The sequence below is a fragment of the Priapulus caudatus genome, unplaced genomic scaffold (genome assembly GCF_000485595.1).
Source record: "Priapulus caudatus unplaced genomic scaffold, Priapulus_caudatus-5.0.1 Scaffold1000, whole genome shotgun sequence".
In the NCBI taxonomy this organism is placed as follows: Eukaryota; Metazoa; Priapulida; class Priapulimorpha; order Priapulimorphida; family Priapulidae; genus Priapulus; species Priapulus caudatus.
In genome coordinates this window covers 27,622-33,597 of record NW_014578061.1, presented here as the reverse complement: position 1 = coordinate 33,597, position 5,976 = coordinate 27,622, and the positions used below count along the sequence as shown (strand labels likewise).

Below are 5,976 nucleotides of genomic sequence, written 5' to 3'. Positions count from 1 at the left end.
GTTGCGCGCTGCGAGAGAGCTTAGTGGTGGAGTGCAACAGAGGCTAGATAGGTAGAGATAGAGAGAATCGACGAGAGACGATCGTCGAGGAGAGAGTGAGAGAGGACCAGTGAGAGACGGAGAGAAGGAGCGAGAGAGAGACTCGTTGCTGTGTTGCTAGTCGGCATCCGACGTTCATGCGAGCACACAAACGCCGGCTCGCGTACCCCGTCGCTATCTGTGACCACCATGACCCAATGCACCGTATCCACCGAAGCGCCCACATTGTGTCAATCGGTGATTAGTCACTGTTGCCGGCGGCTCCTCGGTCAACAGGGTATTCACCCAATAGAAGTCATTTTCCCTTGCCCGCCTCTCTCCCTCGATCCCTCCGTGCACCGCAGCTGCCCAATGTAAGTACAGTGAACATCGCATGCACGCCTGCTGATCCGCCGTCTCTCCCTCTGCCATTCCCATGCCTACATCATGGCCATATGTGGAAGCCACCCCGTCGTAATCGCTCTAACACGATAACATGCTCTTCGTGCCGTTAGCTGCCTGCGGCTTTCTTGTTTCCGGTGGCTTCGACCCTTCTGGCGGTGTTGTCGGTGAGCCGGGTTTGCGCTGCGCTGATATGTGGAGGGTCGTTTGCCATCGCTTAGCTTGCTGCTGCTCTGCCTGCTCTGTATAAACAATCACGTTTCCTGCTCCTCGGCGTGTTTTGGGAACAACCGACGGAGCTTAACGGTGAGGGAAAAAACGCCGAAGAAACCAATGAGGCGCGGCGTTCTAGTTCAACGTAGTTAAGAGAACAAGGATATATATATATTAATCCTTCCTCCCTCCTTAACTCCCACCACCCGCCCACCCTCCCTCCCTCCCCCTCCCTCCCTCTCCCTACTCCTCCCTCCCTCCCTTCCTCCCCTCCTCCATCTCTATCCGCTTCCCTTCCTTAGCGCGCTCTTACCTTTCCATTTGGCACTCTCTCTCTCTCGCGCTGCTCCTCTCATCTTTTCCCTCGCCTCTCATAGCATGCCGCTTTCATGGCCATTTAACGACGATTTGCAATATATATCCTTCCTAGCTTCGTTTACATTGTCTTTCATAACAGATTGTATTGTCCCTACTGTATTACATTGGAGGATACCAGCACGATAATATCGCCGGAAACCAGCATAACACTGAACGGCTTATAATCAACATAGATGTATCCCTGTTTATCTTTTGCATTAAGGATAGCTATATCTATGCTGTGCTGCATATTTTTATTTCAGTACGTGAGACTTTTTTAACATAATGTTACTATAGATGGTAAATGAAATCGCATTTGGCTGAACAACAAACGAAGCATGACTTCAAATGGTCTGAGAAAACTAATTTGTGATTAATTAGCCTATACACTAAGCAGATAGACATTTTGATCGTTGCATAGCTTGCCGCTAGTACGCTGTATGGTAGCGACAATGTTCCGAGACAAGCAATGAATGCTTAATCAACAACTACGGGACTGCTCTGATGGATGATTATCCCAAGATTATCGACTTAATGGCAAATATAATCCGACATTATATTGACGCCGATATTATCCGATTTTTGACCTATATATCGACTGTACTGGAAATCCCGTCTACAGACGCCTTTTGCAAATACCTAACTCCATATTATGCAGCTGCCCCTGCATCTGCGTTTCATTGCAGCTGATCACAATCTACTTAACCATAGCTGCCATTCATTCTTATGAAGTTGAGGCTGCTACAAGCCAATAATAACCGCAAGCACATGTACCCGCGTAACCGCCATAACACCATTTTATCGCACGCCAGATATATTATACCGTCAGTGTGTCGTCAGTTTTGGTTGTAAAAAAAAAAATCTTCGCGACCTTTGAAAGAAGTATATGCGTTATGTTTTTATTGGATGGATCGCGATCCTGTCTTACGCCACCCTGCTAACAGGGCGTTGGCGCACAGACGATTCTCTATAGCGGCAACTTTAACAAGTGCGAATACGTCAACTTCATCTGCGTGGCTCACGTTTTAACGTAATTGGAATATTGTCGCAGACCTGACGTGGCATGTACAGAGAGAGAGAGAGAGCAATGAGATCCGTGACGAGATAGAGAGAGGGGGGAGGGAGAAGAAGAAGCGCAGAGGACCCATGGGAGAGAAAAGTACGGCGACGAGAGCGCAGTGTTGAGAAAACATAATATATCACGCTGTGCATGAAGCGTATATAATATCATCTCGTATATATATATTATGCGGTGATATCGTCCTGACATGCGGCTCGTGTCGGGTGATACAGCAAAGATGAATCTAGGCACAAAACCACAGATCGTTATTAATTAATTGACGCTATTTTTTTTGGTACATGACTTAGTTTTTAACTGAATAGCCATCGAGTGCATAAAGCTCGTCGAACCCACTTTGGGTCAGCCTTTCGCAGTGAATTTGCTTCCCGCAGAGACGCGTTCAGTCTGTCCTTGTATTTACACGTAAACGTTTTACTATTTACCCATTTTATTTCTTTGCAGCAAGAAGTTGGAGAGCTAAGTGTGGAGATGTTGAGAAGACGGTGTACGCCGCGGAACGCATCGAGGCTCGCGTCGTGTCCTCTTCCACAAAATGTGCTTCAAATGTTCTGTCTGCCAAGACGAGCCTCCGGAGTGCGTCGTGCTTACATTAACCGCCTATTTACTGCCACCTGTCTATACTTCTATTAGCTGGACGAACTGTAGCTATTGTGAACTCGCTATCGCTGGCTAGACATTGTTTAAATTCCATTGCTCGGTGCTGCTTGGTAGGGAGGGCGGAGTTCAGGGGCGGCGAAGCAAGCCATATTAAATAGATCTGTATTAATGTATATGTCATATGTATTAATCACTCCCCGCCTACTCTATATTCATACCAATCTCTTCTCGCTTCTCTCCACTTCCCTCCCTTCTCTCTCTCTATCTCTCGCCACGACACTGGCTCTCCTGCCTCTTCTCAACTCTCTCGCGCTTTCTCCTGCTTTTCTCTCTTATTTCCTCGTAATATTTTGTCTCCTCTTCGCCTTCCTTCTTTTTAACTGCCTCTTTTCTGTCGCCCCACTCCTCTCAATCACGCCTACGTTCGCTCTCCCTCTCACCGCTCTCGCTTCCCTCTCACAATTGGCTTTCCCGCGTTTTCTAATTACAATTTTCGCTGTGCGTTTTCACCAGCCTGGGCAACTATCAGCAAACGAAGGGCATCATCTACTGCAAGAAGAGACTTCAGAGATGCAGTGACAGCGAAGACATGTTCAGGCGGCTGTTGTTTAGAACCCTGACACGCATTAACAATACTTGCCGGGATAGGAAAATAGAGAAGGGAAGCGGAAGGAGTGCAAGGACGTATTCACCAGTACCGACGCCACTCAGCACAACAATCGCCACCAAAGTAGAATCACCACGTTAACGCTGCGGTTAATCATTTGAACATGGCCATCGCAAACCAGAGATTTGTATTTTTCTGCGCATACAAATTAATTGTGCAATCATCACGACTGTTGTGTGTCCACATCAGAAAGGCATGATTTCAGGCGTACTATCTTTAGGGCTCATATTTGATTTGCAGTTTAATCGTAGTTATATTACTATATATATATATAGATATTATAATATATTATATTATATATATTTCATGTGTGTGCTGTGTGTGTGTGTGTGTGTGTGTGTGTGTGTGTGTGTGTGTGTGTGGTGTGTGGTGTGTGCGCGCGTGTGTGTAAACGTAAACCGTTATTATTCTTATTGGCCATGGCTATATGTGGTTGTTTCTAAGTCAACAGCTGGTCTTTGTATATAACCTTAGGCCGAGACCCGGCGGCCGTCCTCGTGTGTAAGCAAAGTGCCTGGTCGGTAAATATAGCGACGTTGGTTATGCACGCATTATTGCAAGTAACTGCGTTCGTAACACTAGCCAACTTCAGCTGTGGCTCTATAAATGTCTGCCGGATTAACTTACACTTGGGAGATCATCGTTAGATGTCACTGCTTGAAATATTCACCGAATAGTCTACAGTAAGGAACAGGCAATGTCTGCGTATTTGGGCGCGTAATGTCTGCGCACAGGAGAATACTGTGAAGAGGGCATCACTACATAATGGTTCACATATCAGTAGATTTTGTCGTAAGAACACTGTATGCTTATATATTTAAATAAACATTTACAATTTCAGTTCATGTTGACATCGTTGATTATATGTGACTGAGATTTATAGGTGTATATGGATCGCATGAACAAATCTCCGAAACTTCTGGGCTCACTAAACTTCGACCTAATTCAATACAATCTCGGCTGATCACAGCGCGTCCTCTTATGGTACTGGCAGACTTGTTTTTGGTCTTATTACTCCAGCAAAAGCTTAGAAAGTTAGATTTTTTTGGATCGAGATCTACGTACTCTAGTAAATCAATGAAGAATGCTAATAAAATTTTTAGTCAGCGAATATGTGTTGTGGCCTAAACAACGCATGTAGATGTATCTCCAGTTTTCATCGAATTAGAGAATTTGTATTTTTCTTAAAACTATACTTTTAAATTTAGAAATATCACGTACACATATCATATGCATAATTTAAAGTGCCTAGTCATACGAAATTTCCTTGCAGCATGCGAGAGACCTTTGTTTGCGCATACCAGGTATCCCCGAAATAAAACGACATTTTGTTGAAATTATAGGTTTGAAATGAAAAGCAAGTCCATCGCAGTAGTTTGACATTAAAAGTACATATCCCGCAGTCTCTCTTTAATAATAGGAGTGTGCCCCCATAGAACTAGAATAGAAGTAATATTCTAGTTCTATGGTGTGCTAGCTGAAGTAAACATTAATAATATTTAAATCAGCCACTAGGTGGCACCCTATGCTCTACGTGAAATGTATCTCAACCCTTTATCAAATTATTGTAATGATTCAAAATAGGCAATTTGTTGCAATAATCATCATAACTATCATGATTATCATCATCATTATAATAATAATAATAATAATAATAATCATTATCATTATCATTATCATTATCATCATCATAATCATAAACATAATCATAATCATAATCATCATATGCAATAATTATCATAAGCTGCATAATCGTAGAAAATTTATTGTAATATCGCGAAAAACCTTTGTTTGCGCATTTGCAGCAGGGCCGTAGGCTGAGCAAATTCTAATGGGGGGGGGCAAATTACATTTTTCAACTGTGTATAATAATGAGCGACGGGCGCAGCTCTTGATCGACGTCCATATTGTGGTAGGGGTGGGTATGAGACAAGGCTTTCACGGATAAGTGACCAAAAAATCACGTTATGGTTATTTACGATTATTAGCTAAGATTATCTTTTAATTTTGCTCCAAAATCTAGGGGGTAAGCTGCCCCCCTTGCCCCCCAACATGATACGGCCCTATCCAATATATCTGGAATAAACACCATTTTGTTGAAATTACACGTTTAAAATTGCTAGCACCTATCAGTCACAGTACATTGGCGTGAAAAATAAATCCCGATGCCACCCTTTAACAATAATAGGGTGCCCTACCTGAAGTAAGACTATTGAATCAACTTAAAACTTTGTTGCAATAATAGTTTGAGACCACACACACACACACACACACACACACACACACACACACACACACACACACACACACACACACACACACACACAAACACACAAACACAAACACACGCTGTACATGCATTTATATAATTATATAATTAGACGTACCTTGGCGCACATGGGCAGACCTAGCATGAACATGACGACGCTTATTCCGATCATGGTGAGCGTCTTGCGTGGACGGAGGAAGTGAAACTTGTCCAGTAGCGCAGTGTTAACGACCTCTACCATGACGAACTGTTGCAGACGCGCAGAGAGAGAGAGAGAAATAGAACTGTTTTATATATTACACACACACACACACACACACACACACACACACACACACACACACACACACACACACACACACACACACACAC

The 5,976-nt window shown here is 43.6% G+C and overlaps 1 long non-coding RNA gene across 1 annotated transcript in view; it reads right to left on the bottom strand.

Moving 5' to 3' along the window:
- Positions 1-5,870, bottom strand: part of LOC106814897 — an 8,528-nt gene extending 2,658 nt beyond the window's left edge. The window contains exons 1-2 of the long non-coding RNA XR_001394676.1: positions 5,723-5,870; positions 848-852 (exon numbers count right to left, since the gene is read on the bottom strand). This is a non-coding gene — a long non-coding RNA (uncharacterized LOC106814897). The remainder of the gene's footprint in view (positions 1-847; positions 853-5,722) is intronic.
- Between the last annotated feature and the right edge of the window lie 106 nt (positions 5,871-5,976).